This window comes from Aegilops tauschii, chromosome 2 (assembly GCF_002575655.3).
Source record: "Aegilops tauschii subsp. strangulata cultivar AL8/78 chromosome 2, Aet v6.0, whole genome shotgun sequence".
Classification (NCBI taxonomy): Eukaryota; Viridiplantae; Streptophyta; class Magnoliopsida; order Poales; family Poaceae; genus Aegilops; species Aegilops tauschii.
In genome coordinates, this window is record NC_053036.3 from 542,340,315 (window position 1) to 542,357,651 (window position 17,337).

The following is a 17,337-nucleotide window of genomic DNA, read 5'->3' on the forward strand; positions in this document are numbered from 1 at the left end:
CTATGTTCTGAGATTGATGTTGCTATGACTTTGCTATGCTTAATGCTTGTCACTAGGGCCCGAGTGCCATGATTTCAGATCTGAACCTATTATGTTTTCATGAATATATGTGAGTTCTTGATCCTATGTTGCAAGTCTATAGTCACCTACTATGTGTTATGATCCGGCAACCCCAAAGTGACAATAATCGGGACCACTCCCGGTGATGACCATAGTTTGAGGAGTTCATGTATTCACTATGTGTTAATGCTTTGGTCCGGTACTCTATTAAAAGGAGGCCTTAATATCCCTTAGTTTCCGCTAGGACCCCGCTGCCACGGGAGGGTAGGACAAAAGATGTCATGCAAGTTCTTTTCCATAAGCACGTATGACTATATTCGGAATACATGCCTACATTATATTGATGAATTGGAGCTAGTTCTGTGTCACCCTATGTTATGATTGTTACATGATGAACCGCATCCGGCATAATTCTCCATCACCGATCCAATGCCTACGAGCTTTTCACATATTGTTCTTCACTTATTTACTTTTCCGTTGCTACTGTTACAATCACTACAAAACCCAAAAATATTACTTTGCTATCGTTACCGTTACTTCCATATTACTTTGCTACTAAATACTTTGCTGCAGATACTAAGTTATCCAGGTGTGGTTGAATTGACAACTCAACTGCTAATACTTGAGAATATTCTTTGGCTCCCCTTGTGTCGAATCAGTAAATTTGGGTTGAATACTCTACCCTCGAAAACTGTTGCGATCCCCTATACTTGTGGGTTATCAAGCACCTACACACAAATAACAAATACTCGCAACTCGACGTGTTAAAGGGGTTGCCAATCCCTTTCGGGCAACGGCGCCAGAAATTGGCAAACGGACGTGAGAGAGTTGTAAATATTGATAAATCAAACGCCAAATAAAATGAAGTGCAGCAAAGTATTTTTGTACTGTTGGTTTAATAGATCTGAAAATAAAAGCAAAGGAAAATAGATCGCAAAGGCAAATATAATAAAGAAGAGACCTGGGAGCCGTAGATTTCACTAGTGGCTTCTCTAGAGAAAAATAGCAAACGGTGGGTGAACAAATTAGTGTTGGGAAATTGATAGAACTTTAAATAATCATGACGATATCCAGGCAATGATCATTATATAGGCATCACGTCCAAGATTAGTAGACCGACTCCTGCCTGCATCTACTACTATTACTCCACACATCGACCGCTATCCAACATGCATCTAGTGTATTAAGTTCATGGAGAAATGGAGTAATGCAATAAGAACGATGACATGATGTAGACAAGATCCATTTATGTAGAAATAGACCCCATCTTGTTATCCTTAATAGCAACGATACATACGTGTAGGTTCCCCTTCTGTCACTGGGATCAAGCACCGTAAGATCGAACCCATCACAAAGCACCTCTTCCCATTGTAAGATAAATAGGTCAAGTTGGACAAACAAAACCCAAATATCGGAGAAGAAATACGAGGCTATAAGCAATCATGCATATAAGAGATCAAAGAAGACTCAAATAACTTTCATGGATAAAAAGATAGATCTGATCATAAACTCAAAGTTCACCGGATACCAACAAACATACCGCAAAAAGAGTTACATCATATGGATCTCCAATAGACCATTGTATTGAGAATCAAACGAGAGAGAGGAAGCCTCTAGCTACTAACTATGGACCCGTAGGTCTACAAAGAACTACTCACGCATCATCGGAGAGGCACCAATGGACATGATGCACCCCTCCGTGATGGTGTCTCGATTGGATCTGGTGGTTCTGGAACCTGCGGCGTCTGGGATTGATTTTCGTCGACTCCCCTAGGGTTTCCGGAATATTGGGGTATTTATAGAGCAAAGATGTGGTTCAGGGGGCACCCGAGGTGGGCACAACCCCCTAGGCGCTTCTCCGGCCCACTGGATGTCTTCTGGTCCAAAAAAAACTCACAAAAAGTTTCGCTGCATTTGGACTCCATTTGGTATTGATTTCCTACGATGTAAAAAACATGCAGAAAATAGCAACTGGCACTTGGCACTATATCAATAGTTTAGTACCAAAAAATGATATAAAATGACTGTAAAATGATTATAAAACATCCAAGAATGATAATATAACAGGATGGAACAATAAAAAATTACAGATACATTGGAGAGGTATCAATATTCATAGATAATCTGATCATAAATCCACAATTCGTCGGATCTCAACAAACACACCGCAAAAAAGTATTACATCGAATAGATCTCCAAAACATCGAGGAGAACATTGTATTGAAGATCAAAGAGAGAGAAGAAGCCATCTAGCTACTAGCTATGGACACGTAGGTCTGTGGTAAACTAGTTACGCATCATCGGAAGGGCAGCAAGGTTGATGTTGAGGCCCTCCGTGATCGAATCCCCCTCCGGCAGATCGCCCGGAAAGGTCCCAAGATGGGATCTCACGGGAACAGAGGCTTGCGGCGACGGAAAAGTGTTTTGGTAGACGCTTCTGGTTGTTTGGCAATATCTGGGAATTTATGGCAAGCTTGTGGTCGCCTCGCGAACCTTCTGACCCCCTCTCCAAGTCCTACGGGTGTCTTCTGGTCCAAGAAAAATCATCGTAAAGTGTTATTCCGTTTGGACTCTGTTTGATATTCCTTTTCTGTAATACTCATAAACAAGGAAAAAACAGAAACTGGCACTGGGCTCTAGGTTAATATGTTAGTCCCAAAAATAATATAAAATGGCATATTAATGCATATAAAACATCCAAAACAGATAATATAATAGCATGGAACAATAAAAAATTATAGATACGTTGGAGACGTACCAAGCATCCCCAAGCTTAATTCCTGCTCGTCCTCGAGTAGGTAAATGATAAAAACAAAATTTTTGACATGGAATGTTACCTAACATATTTATCAATGCTATCTTCTTTATTGTGGCATGAATATTCAGATCCATAAGATTCAAAACAAAAGTTTAATATTGGCGCAAAAATAGTAAGTGTATGAAAGCAATCATGTCTTCTGAAAATAACATGGACAAAGAAAGTTATCCCTACAAAATCATATAGTCTTGCTATGCTCCATCTTCATCACACAAAGTATTTCATCATGCACAACCCCGATGACAAGCCAAGCAATTGTTTCATACTTTTAATGTTCTCAAACTTTTTCAACTTTCATGCAATACGTGAGCGTGAGCCATGGATATAGCACTATGGGTGGAATAGAATATGGTGGTTTTGGAGAAGAGAAAAAGAAGGAGAAAGTCTCACATCAACTAGGCAAATCAATGGGCTATGGAGATGCCCATCAATTGATATCGATGCAAGTGAGTAGGGATTGCCATGCAACGGATGCACTAGAGCTATAAGTGTATGAAAGCTCAAAAAGAAACTAAGTGGGTGTGCATCCAACTTGCTTGCTTACGAAGACCTAGGGCAATTTGAGGAAGCCCATCATTGGAATATACAAGCCAAGTTCTATATTAAAAATTCCCACTAGTATATGAAAGTGACAAAATAGGAGACTCTCTATCATGAAGATCATGGTGCTACTTTGAAGCACAAGTGTGGAAAAAGGATAGTAACATTGCCCCTTCTCTCTTTTCTCTCATTTTTTGTTTGGGCTTCTTTGGCCTCTTTTATTTTTTGTAAAGTCCGGAGACTCATCCCAACTTGTGAGGGAATCATAGCTTTCATCATCCTTTCCTCACATGGGACAATGCTCTAATGATGATCTTCACACTTTTATTTACTTACAACTCAAAAATTACAACTCGATGCAGACTAAGGCATAGCCTAGTGGTGGGGAGGGGTTGATGCCTTCCCACCCACCCAGGTTCAAGGCATGGTACTTGCAATTTGGGTTTGTTGCACCAATTATACTGTAGGGGGTTCCCTTACAGTCTTTCTATCAAAAAACAATTACAACTCGATACTAGAACAAGATATGACTCTATATGAATGCCTCCGGCGGTGTACCGAGATGTGCTATGATCAAGAGTGACATGTATAAAAAATATGAACGGCGGCCTTGCCGCAAATACAATGCCAACTACATGATCATGCAAAGCAATATCACAATGATGGTGTGATACGTCTCCAACGTATCTATAATTTTTTATTGTTCCATGCTATTATATTATCCATCTTGGATGTTTTATATGCATTTATATGCTATTTTATATTATTTTTGGGACTAACCTATTAACCTAGAGCCCAATGCCAGTTTCTGTTTTTCCTTGTTTTTTAGTTTTGCAGAAAAGGGATATCAAACAGAGTCCAAATGAGCTGAAATTTTACGGTGATTTTATATGGACCAGAAGAAGCCCCCAGAGCACAAGAGTTGGGCCAGAAGAGCCCGAGTAAACGACAGAGGTGGAGGGAGCGCCCACCCCCCTAGGGCGCGCCCCCTACGTTGTCGCTGCCTCGTGGCCCCCCCTGATTTGAAATCGACGCCAAAAATTCCTATAAATCCAGAAACCCCCAGAAAGAAACCTAGATCAGGAGTTTCGCCGTCGCAAGCCTCTGTAGCCACGAAAAACCAATCGGGAGCCTGTTCCGGCACCCTGCCGGATGGGGAAACCATCACCGGAGGCCATCTTCATCATCCCGGCAGTCTCCATGATGAGGAGGGAGTAGTTCACCCTCGGGGCTGAGGGTATGTACCAGTAGCTATGTGTTTGATCTCACTCTCTCGTGTTCTTGATTTGGCACAATCTTGATGTACCGCGATCTTTGTTATTATAGTCTGGTCATATGGTGTTTCTCCCCCTCTACCTTCTTGTGATGAATTGAGTCTTGCTCTTTGAGGTTTCGTTATGTTGGAGTGAGTATTGGATTTGAGAATACTTGATGTATGTCTTGCGATGGGATATCCGTGGTGACAATGAGTTGTTCTGTTGATTCACTTGATGTATGTTTTGGCACTCAACTCGCAGATTCCAGATGTGACATTGGGGTAATCTATGCATAGGTGTTGATGCATGTTTTCGTCCTACGTTCTCCGATAGAAACTTTTGAGTGATTCTTTGTTGCACGTTGAGGGATTGTTATATGATCTAATTATGTTATCATTGTTGATAGAACTTGCACTAGTGAAAGTATGAACCCCAGCCCTTGTTTTCAAGCATTGCAATACCATTTTTTCTCACTTTTGTTACTTGCTACCTTGCTGTTTTTATATTTTCAGATTACAAAAACCTATATCTACCATCCATATTACACTTGTATCACCATCTCTTCGCCAAACTAGTGCACCTATACAATTTACCATTGTATTGGGTGTGTTGGGCACACAAGAGACTCTTTGTTATTTGGTTGTAGGGTTGTTTGAGAGAGACCATCTTCATCCTATGCCTCCCACAGATAGGTCATCCACTTGAGGGAAATTTGCTACTATCTTACAAAACTCTACACTTGGAGGCCCAACAACGTCTACAAGAAGAAAGGTTGCGTAGTAGACATCAAGCTCTTTTCTGGCGCCGTTGCCGGGGAGGGTAGTGCTTGAAGGTATATCTTTAGATCTTGCAATCAAATCTTTTAGTTTCTTGTTTTATCACTAGTTTAGTCTATAAAAGAAAACTAAAAAATGGAATTGAGGTTGCCTCATATGCTTCATCTTTTTAATATCTTCCGTGAAAATGACGGAAAGGAAAATTGTGCTCAAGTGTTAGAACAAGAAGTTCATAAAATGTTTGGCACTAAATATTTGAATGATGAGCATGATTGAAATGTTATTAGTATGAATTCTTTGAATATCCGTGATGCTAATGATATGCAAAGCCACAAGCTTGGGGATGCTATGTTTGATGAAGATGATATTTTTTGTCCCCCAAGTTTTGATGAGCAAATTTATTTTGATGATAGCATGCCTCCTATTTATGATGATTATATTGATGAAAGTAGGTTTGGAAGAGTGTCAACTTTAGGAAGTAATGATCCCACTACTTTGGAAGGTGTTGAATTTTATTGTGATAATTATGAAAGTGGATTTGGAGAGGTCATGACTTTATTTAGTGATGAATCCACTATTTCGGAAGAGGTTCCAATTGATTATGGGAACAAAGTTGCTATCTATGATGATTATTGTGATGACATGTATGCTATAAAGAATAATGATAACCATGCATGAAACTTGTCATCTTGTTTCTATTTTTCAATTGGATTATGCCTCACATGATAGTTATTTTGTTGAGTTTGCTTCCACTACTTTTCATGAGAATAAATTTGCTTATGTGGAGAGTAATAAAAATCCTATGCTTATGCATCATGAAAAGAGTGCTTTATGTGAAAGTTATATTGTTGAATTCATTCATGATGCTACTGAAAATTATTATGAGAGAGGAATATATGCTTTTACATATTGCAATAATATCAAGTTTCCTCTCTATGTGTTGAAAATCTTGAAGTTTTGCTTGTTTTACCTTCCTATGCTAGTTAATTCTTGCTCCCATAAATGGTTTGCTCACAAAATCCCTATGCATAGGAAGTGGGTTAGGCTTAAATGTGCTAGTCATATGCTTCATGATGCTCCCGTTATGTTTCAATTCTTATCTTTTTGTGAGCATCATTGAAATCATCATGCCTAGCCAAAAAGGCATTAAAGAAAAGCACTTGTTGGGAGACAACCCAATAGTTATACTTTCTGTTTTTGTGTGTCCACATGATTAATCTACTGAAGTAGTCATGTTTTATAGCTTTTGTTTCAATAAAGTGCCAACTAAGACCTTTGGGATAATCTATGGTGATAGTTGATTTGATCTTGCTGAAAAACAGAAACTTTTGCGCTCATTGCCAGAACTTTAAAAAATCACATAAGCGTGCTTTTGATCTAATTTTTTACAAATGATTGATATGCAAATTTCCCGGGTTGTCCTAATTTTTCAGAATTTTTCAAGTTATAGAAGTATTGAAAGTTTCCAGATTACTACAGAATGTTCTGTTTCTGATAGATTCAGTTTTTCATTTGTTGTTTGCTTATTTTGATGAATCTGCGAGTAGTATCGGAGGGTATGAACCATGGAGAAGTTGGAATACAGTAGATATAACACCAATATGAATTTGGAATGAGTTCACAACAGTACCTAAGTGGTGATTTGCTTTATTATACCAACGGAGCTTACGAGTTTTCTGTTAAGTTTTGTGTTGAGAAGTTTTGGGTAAAGATTCGATGACTACGGAATAAGGAGTGGCAAGAGCCTAAGCTTGGGGATGCCCAAGGCACCCCAAGGTAATATTCAAGGACAACCAAGCATCTAAGCTTGGGGATGCCCCGGATGGCATCTGATAACCCACAAGTATAAGGGATCACAATAGTTTTCGAGGGTAGAGTATTCAACCCAAATTTATTGATTCGACACAAGGGGAGCCAAAGAATATTCTCAAGTATTAGCAGTTGAGTTGTCAATTCAACCACACCTGGATAACTTAGTATCTGCAGCAAAGTATTTAGTAGCAAAGTAGTATGATAGTAACGGTAACAGTAGCAAAAGTAATATTTTTGGGTTTTGTAGTGATTGTAATAGTAGCCATGGAAAAGTAAATAAGCGAAGAACAATATGTGAAAAGCTCGTAGGCATTGGATCGGTGATGGAGAATTATGCCGGATGCGGTTCATCATGTAACAATCATAACATAGGGTGACACAGAACTAGCTCCAATTCATCAATGTAATGTAGGCATGTATTCCAAATATAGTTATACGTGCTTATGGAAAAGAACTTGCATGACATCTTTTGTCCTACCCTCCCGTGGCAGCGGGGTCCTAACGGAAACTAATGGATATTAAGGCCTCCATTTAATAGAGTACCAGACCAAAGCATTAACACATAGTGAACACATGAACTCCTCAAACTACGGTCATCATCGGGAGTGGTCCCGATTATTGTCACTTTGGGGTTGCCGGATCATAACACATAGTAGGTGACTATAGACTTGCAAGATATGATCAAGAACTCACATATATTCATGAAAACATAATAGGTTCAGATCTGAAATCATGGCACTCGGGCCCTAGTGACAAGCATTAAGCATAGCAAAGTCATAGCAACATCAATCTCAGAACATAGTGGATACTAGGGATCAAACCCTAACAAAACTAACTCGATTACATGATAAATCTCATCCAACCCATCACCGTCCAGCAAGCCTACGATGGAATTACTCACACACGGCGGTGAGCATCATGAAATTGGTGATGGAGGATGGTTGATGATGACGATGGCGACGGATTCCCCTCTCTGGAGCCCTAAACGGACTCCAGATCAGCCCTCCCGAGAGGTTTTAGGGCTTGGCGGCGGCTCCGTATTGTAAAACGCGATGAATCTTTCTCTCTAATTTTTTCTCCCCGAACACGAATATATAGAGTTGGAGTTGAGGTCGGTGGAGCTCCAGGGGGCACACGAGGCAGGGGGCGCGCCCTGGGGCGGCAGGCGCGCCTCCCACCCTCATGGAAAGGGTGTGGGCCCCCTGGCCTTGATTCTTTCGCCAGTATTTTTTATATTTTCCAAAAATAATCTCCGTGAAGTTTCAGGTCATTCCGAGAACTTTTGTTTCTGCACAAAGATAACACCATGGCAATTCTGCTGAAAATAGCGTCAGTCCAGGTTAGTTCCATTCAAATCATGCAAGTTAGAGTCCAAAAAAGGGCAAAAGTGTTTGGAAAAGTAGATACGACGGAGACGTATCAACTCCCCCAAGCTTAAACCTTTGCTTGTCCTCAAGCAATTCAGTTGACAAACTGAAAGTGATAAAGAAAAACTTTTACAAACTCTGTTGGCTCTTGTTGTTGTGAATATGTAAAGCCAGCATTCAAGTTTTCAGCAAAGATTATGACTAACCATATTCACAATAACATTTAGGTCTCATGTTTACTCATGTCAATGGCATAATCAACTAGCGAGCAATAATAATAAATCTCGGATGACAACACTTTCTCAAAACAATCATGATATGATATAACAAGATGGTATCTCGCTAGCCCTTTCTGAGACCGCAAAACATAAATGCAGAGCACCTTTAAAGATCAAGGACTGACTAAACATTGTAATTCATGGTAAAAGAGATCCAGTCATAGTCATACCCAATATAAACTAATAGTAATGGATGCAAATGACAACGGTGCTCTCCAGCTGGTGCTTTTAATAAGATGGTGATGACTCAACATCAATGTAAATAGATAGGCCCTTCATAGAGGGAAGCAGGGATTAATAGAGGTGCCAGAGCTCGATTTTAAAGCAGAGATAAATAATATTTTGAGCGGCATACTTTCATTGTCAACATAACAACCAAGAGATGGCGACATCTTCCATGCTACACACATTATAGGCGGTTCCCAAACAGAATGGTAAAGTTTATACTCCCCCTCCACCAACAAGCATCAATCCATGGTTTGCTCGAAACAACGAGTGCCTCCAACTAACAAGAGTCCCGGGGGAGTTTTGTTTGCAATTATTTTGATTTGGTTTGCATAAAGCATGGGACTGGGCATCCCGGTGACCAGCCATTTTCTCGTGAGTGAGGAGCAGAGTCCACTCCTCTTGAGAACAACCCGCCTAGCATGGAAGATACAGACAGCCCTAGTTGATACATGAGCTATTCGAGCATGCAAAACAGAATTTCATTTGAAGGTTTGGAGTTTGGCACATACAAATTTACTTGGAACGACAGGTAGATACCACATATATAGGAAGGTATGGTGGACTCATATGGAATAACTTTGGGGTTTAAGGGATTGGATGCACAAGCAGTATTCCCGCTTAGTACAAGTGAAGGCTAGCAAAAGACTGGGGAGCGACCAACTAGAGAGCGACAACAGTCATGAACATGCATTAAAATTAATAAACATTGAGTGCAAGCATGAGTAGGATATAATCCACCATGAACATAAATATCATGAAGGCTATGTTGATTTTGTTTCAACTACATGCGTGAACATGTGCCAAGTCAAGTCACTCGAATCATTCAAAGGAGGATACCACCCTATCATACCACATCACAACCATTTTAATAGCATGTTGGCACGCAAGGTAAACCATTATAAACTCCTAGCTAATTAAGCATGTCATAAGCAACTATAATCTCTAATTGTCATTGCAAACATGTTTATTCATAATAGGCTGAATTAGGAACAATGAACTAATCATATTTACAAAAACAAGAGAGGTCGAGTTCATACCAGCTTTTCTTATCTCAATCAGTCCATCATATATCGTCATTATTGCCTTTCACTTGCACAACTGAACGATGTGCATAATAATAGTAGTGCACGTGCATTGGACTAAGCTGGAATCTACAGGCATTCAATTGAAGGGAGAAGACAAGGTAATATGGGCTATTGGTTAAATCAACAATAATGCATATAAGAGCCATTTTAACAATTTCATTATGGTCTTCTCCTATCGACCCCCAAAGAAAAGAAAAAAATAAAACTATTTACACGAGAAAGCTCCCAACAAGCAAAAGAAGAACGGGAAATCTTTTTGGGTTTTCTTTTAATTATTACTACTACAGCATGAAAAGTAAACTAGCTAAAAGCTACAACTAATTTTTTTAGTTTTCTTAAGGTTTTTCAAACACACAAGAAGAAAGCATAAAAAGGAAAATAAACTAGCATGGATGATACAATGAAAGAGTATGAGCACCGACGACTAGCATGAGTGTGTAAACATGAATGTAATGTCGGTGAGAGATACGTACTCCCCCAAGCTTAGGCTTTTGGCCTAAGTTGGTCTATTGCCACAGCTGGCCAGGCGGATATCCAAAGTTATAGTTGGGGTCGTACTCTGAAGAAGCCTCGGATTGCCACTGGTTGGCAATCACCTCCGAATCCCACTGGTAATTAGACTGTCGTGGTGGATCAAATTGTGGTTCCGGGTCCGGCTCTGTAGCTGATGTAGGGTTCCGGTAGGCGTGAATGGCCTCCAACGGAACAAGGTACTCGCCTGCAGATAAATCAAACAAGGAAGGAGCAGGCAAGGTAATAGTCTCAGGATGATTTTTACCAAATATTAATTTGTACTTAAGCGCCTTTTCCCTATTCTTAACAATAAAATCAAGTGCTACCATACTCTTATAATCTAGATAAATAGGAGGCAGCAGTTTTTCTTCTTTCTCATAATGCCTAATAGGTATGTTATAGTATGCAGCGAGGCACGAGGCGAAGATGCCTCCAAAGATGGGGCCCTTAGTACGGTTAAGGTTTAACCGCTTTGCAACGATAGCACCGATACTAAATGTGTCATCATGAAATAAGGCATGGCACAAAATAACAATATCAGGGGCACTCAGGTTTCCACAGTTTCGGCGACCAATTAAGCATCTACCAGCAAATATAGCAAAGTAACGTAGAACAGGAAAGTGTATGCTAGTAATTCGTGCATCGGAAACCTTCCTCTTTTCCCCTACACCAATGGTATCAATAAACCCATCCACATCATCAAGATGTGCTTCCTCTATGATGCCCGAAAAGGGCAACTTGCAAACCTCACAAAATTCACGAAGGGTCATCTCCTTATACTCATCATATAAATAAAAATCCACCGTAGGTGGTGACCTCCTAGAGTGGAAATGAAAATTTTGCAAAAAGATATTAGTGAGTAAGAGATACTGTTCGCGTTGGTCGCGGAGGAAGTCGGTGAGGCCTGCATCCTCAGCCAACTCATAAAAATCATCATAAATCCCGGCTGCTCTCAAGAAATCATCACAAGGCCATTCACACGGCCGAACTTCCGCGGTGCGAGGGAGATTATACTTGGGCCTCTCTTCTTCGTCACTCTGCTTATCCTTCGAGCTTCGGCTCGATGAGCCCCTCAAAAATCTCTTCATTATTTTCTGAAAATTTCTGAAATTTTTAGTTACTTCAAATACAAGTGAACCAAACTCAACAAAATTGATAGCAACTACTCCTACAAGCACCTAGAGACTATATCATGCATTAGAACTACTTGGAACCATATAAATTTGACATGCAAGCTCAAGAACATGGTCACCTAGGCAGCAAAAATTTGCAATGAATAAAGCACTAGAACAAAAACTAATTGGACCATTGGAGGAGTTACATACCAAGGAACAATCCCCCAAAGCAGTTTTGTGAGAGGTGCTTTGAGCAAGGAGATCGAAAATCGCAGCAAAATGAGCTAGAACTCGTGCTTGAGATGGTTGGTGATTTTTTGGGAGGAAGAAGGAGTGTGTGGTGGCTGGAATAAGTGGAGGGGAGCCACCATGGGCCCACGAGGCAAGGGGGCACGCCCTGTAGGGGTAGGCGCGCCCTGGACCCTCGTGGCCAGGTGCTTGCTCCCCCTGCTGTGTTCTCAGTGCCAGATATTCTCAAATATTCTAGAAAAAATCATATTAAATTGGCAGGGCATTTGGAGAACTTTTATTTTCGGGGTATTTTTTATTGCACGGATAGATCAGAAAACTGACAGAAAATACTATTTTTGCTTTATTTCAACTAAATAACAGAAAGTAAAAAGAGGGTACAGAAGGTTGTGCTTTCTAACTTCATCCATCTCATGCTCATCAAAAGGAATCCACTAACAAGGTTGATCAGGTCTTGTTAACAAACTCATTTCGAATAACATGAAACCAGAGAAATTTCGAATAACACTATGTTACCTCGACGGGGATATGCACATCCCCAATAATAAGAATATCATATCTCTTTTTGACAGTGGGAAGAGGAAATTCAAAACCTCCAATAATAATCGATGGAATTTTTCCAATAGAATTGATACTGTGGAGTTGAGGTTGTTTCCTCGGAAAGTGTACCGTATGCTCATTTCCATTAACATGAAAAGTGACATTGCCTTTGTTGCAATCAATAACAGCCCCTGCAGTATTCAAAAAGGGTCTTCCAAGAATAATGGACATACTATCATCCTCGGGAATATCAAGAATAACAAAGTCCGTTAAAATAGTAACGTTTGCAACCACAACAGGCACATCCTCACAAATACCGACAGGTATAGCAGTTGATTTATCAGCCATTTGCAAAGATATTTCAGTAGGTGTCAACTTATTCAAATCAAGTCTACGATATAAAGAGAGAGGCATAACACTAACACCGGCTCCAAGATCACATAAAGCAGTTCTAACATAGTTTCTTTTAATGGAGCATGGTATAGTGGGTACTCTTGGATCTCCTAACTTCTTTGGTAATCCACCCTTAAAAGTATAATTATCAAGCATGGTGGAAATTTCAGCTTCCAGTATCTTTCTTTTATTTGTAACAATTTCTTTCATATACTTAGCATAAGGATTCATTTTAAGCATATGAGTCAAACGCATACGCAAGAAGATAGGTCTAATCATTTCAGCAAAGCGCTCAAAATCCTCATCATCCTTTTTCTTGGATGGTTTGGGAGGAAAAGGCATGGGTTTCTGAACCCATGGTTCTCTTTCTTTACCGTGCTTCCTAGCAACAAAGTCTCTTTTATCATAACGTTGATTCTTTGATTGTGGGTTATAAAAATCAACAGCAGGTTCAATTTCTACATCATTGTCATTACTAGGTTGAGCATCAACATGAACATCATCATTAACTTTATCTCTAGGTTCATGTTCATTACCAGATTGTGTTTCAGCATCAGAGATAGAAATATCATTGGGATTCTCAGGTGTGTGTACAACAGGTTCACTAGAAGCATGCAAAGTCCTATCATTTTTCTTTTTCTTCTTCTTAGAAGGACTAGGTGTATCTACATTAGTTCTTTGAGAATCCTGCTCAATTCTCTTAGGGTGACCTTTAGGATACAAAGGTTCCTGAGTCACTTTACCCCCTCTAGTTGCAACTCTAACAGCAAAGTCATTATTCTTACTATTCAATTCATTGAGCAAATCATTCTGAGCTTTAAGTACTTGCTCTACTTGAGTGGTAACCATATAAGCATGTTTACTAATGAGTTTAAGTTCACCTTTAACTCTAGACATATAATCACTCAAGTGTTCAATCATAGAAGCATTGCGTTTTAATTCCCTACCAAAATAAGCATTGAAGTCTTCTTGCTTAACCATAAAATTATCAAACTCATCCAAACATTGGCTAGCAAACTTAGTAGGCGGGATTTCAGCTTTATCAAATCTATAGAGAGAATTTACCTTTACTACCTGTGTCGGGTTATCAAGACCATGTGTTTCTTCAATAGGTGATGAATTAAGACCATGTATTTCTTCAACAGGCGGTAAATTAAGACCATGTATCTCTTCAATAGGAGGTAAATTCTTAACATCTTCAGCTTTAATACCCTTTTCTTTCATAGATTTCTTTGCCTCTTGCATATCTTCAGGACTGAGAAATAGAACACCCCTTTTCTTCGGAGTTGGCTTAGGAGTTGGTTCAGGAAGTGTCCAATTATTCTCATTGGTCAACATATTATTCAATAGAATTTCAGCTTGATCAACAGTTCTTTCCCTGAAAACACAACCAGCACAACTATCCAGGTGGTCTCTCCCCCCGTAGTTGAGGGATAAATTTTAGTGTTCTCGTCTTTCAAGTTCTTCATAGTGACCAGCAGATATAAATCCCAAATGACTCAAAGAATAGAGCTATGCTCCCCGGCAACGGCGCCAGAAAATAGTCTTGATAACCCACAAGTATAGGGGATCACAACAGTTTTCGAGGGTAGAGTATTTAACCCAAATTTATTGATTCGACACAAGGGGAGCCAAAGAATATTCTCAAGTATTAGCAGTTGAGTTGTCAATTCAACCACACCTGGATAACTTAGTATCTGCAGCAAAGTATTTAGTAGAAAGTAGTATGATAGTAACGGTAACAGTAGCAAAAGTAATATTTTTGGGTTTTGTAGTGATTGTAACAGTAGCAACGGAAAAGTAAATAAGTGAAGAACAATATGTGAAAAGCTCGTAGGCATTGGATCGGTGCACTAGTAGAAAATCGACTTTTAGTACCGGTTCATAAGGACCTTTAGTACCGGTTCTGGAACCGGCACTAAAGAGTGGGGACTAAAGGTCCCCCCCTTTAGTCCCGGTTCAACACGAACCGGGACCAAAGGCCCACCACGTGGCACGAGGCGCCCCGTGGTTTGGGGGACCTTTAGTCCCGGTTGGTAAGGATTTTTTTTTATTTTTGAAATAAAGCAAAAACAGCCCGCCTACTGGGCCGGCACGGCCTGCATACGACTAGAAACCCAATGTCTAGTTGGGCCAGGATGTAGGCCCGTACGGCCCAGTAGGCCCCACAGGGCAGAAGACTTGCAATAGGCCCAGAAAGGCCTGCTTAGAGAGGAGCTCGCACGGTAGCTGCGGCGGGGCTTATAAACCGGTGCGACCTCCTCTCAACTAGCGAGGTGGGACTAAACATTGTGCACTGCGGGTGGCAGCGCACCACCTTTAGTACCGGTTGGTGGCTCCAACCGGTACAAAAGACCCCCCCTTTAGTACCGGTTGGAGCCACCAACCCGTACTAAAGGCCACCACCTCTTAAGTACCGGTTCGTGGCACGAACCGGTACTAAAGGTTCACCACGAACCGGTACTAATGAGCGCCGCCCACCTGGCCGTTGGAACCGGCACTAATGGTCACATTAGTGCCGGTTCAATTGCAAACCAGGACTAATGAGTTTCACATCAGACCCTTTTTCTACTAGTGGTGATGGAGAATTATGTCGGATGCGGTTCATCATGTAACAATCATAACATAGGGTGACACAGAACTAGCTCCAATTCATCAATGTAATGTAGGCATGTATTCCGAATATAGTCATACGTGCTTATGGAAAAGAACTTGCATGACATCTTTTGTCCTACCCTCCCGTGGCAGCGGGGTCCTAACAAAAACTAATGGATATTAAGGCCTCCTTTTAATAGGGTAGCAGACTAAAGCATTAACACATAGTGAATACATGAACTCCTCAAACTACGGTCATCACCGGGAGTGGTCCCGATTATTGTCACTTTGGGGTTGCCGGATCATAACACATAGTAGGTGACTATAGACTTGCAAGATATGATCAAGAACTCACATATATTCATGAAAACATAATAGGTTCAGATCTGAAATCATGGCACTCGGGCCCTAGTGACAAGCATTAAGCATAGCAAAGTCATAGCAACATCAATCTCAGAACATAGTGGATACTAGGGATCAAACCCTAACAAAACTAACTCGATTACATGATAAATGTCATCCAACCCATCACCGTCCAGCAAGCCTACGATGGAATTACTCACGCACGGCGGTGAGCATCATGAAATTGGTGATGGAGGATGGTTGATGATGGCGACGGATTCCCCTCTCTGGAGCCCCGAACAAACTCCAGATCAGCCCTCCCGAGAGAGTTTAGGGCTTGGCTGCGGCTCCGTATCGTCAAACGCGATGAATCTTTCTCTCTGATTTTTTTCTCCCTGAACACGAATATATAGAGTTGGAGTTGAGGTCGATGGAGCTCCAGGGGGCCCACGAGGCAGGGGGGCGCGCCCTGGGGCGGCAGGCGCGCCTCCCACCCTCGTGGAAAGGGTGTGGGCCCCCTGGCCTTGATTCTTTCACCAGTATTTTTTATATTTTCCAAAAATATTCTCCGTGAAGTTTCAGGTCATTCCGAGAACTTTTGTTTCTGCACAAAGATAACACCATGGCAATTCTGCTGAAAACAACGCCAATCCGAGTTAGTTCCATTCAAATCATGCAAGTTAGAGTCCAAAACAAGGGCAAAAGTGTTTGGAAAAGTAGATACAACGGAGACGTATCAGCATCCCCTCTTTCGTCTTAGTTCATCGGTAAATTTACTTGAGGCTATATTTTTATTCACCACATGATATGTGTTTTTCTTGGAGCATGCTTTGAGATTATGTTGTTTTTCCCTTGAATAGGAAAGTGTGATACAACAAAGTAGAGATAAGTATTTCACTCAGTTAGAGAACCAAGGTATCAATCCAGTAGGAGACAACGCACAAATCACTAATACCTGCATAAACAATCAAGCACTTGCACCCAATGCGATAAAGGGGTTGTCAATCCCTTCAGGGTCACTTGCAAAAGTGAGATCTGGTAGCTAAAGCTAGATAAAACTAAACAAAAGATAATAAATATTTTTGGATTTTTTGGTTTATTGATCTCAAAGTAAAAGATTGCAAAATAGTAGATCAGAAACTAATATGATGGAAAATAGACCTGGGGGCCATAGGTTTCACTAGAGGCTTCTCTCAAGTTAGCAAATAATACGGCTGGTGAACAAATTACTATTGAGCAATCTATAGAAAAGTGCAAAGTTATAACAATATCTAAGGCAATGATTATGAAATATAGGCATCACGTCCATGTCAAGTAGACCGACTCTTGCCTGCATCTACTACTATTACTCCACACATCCACCGACTCCT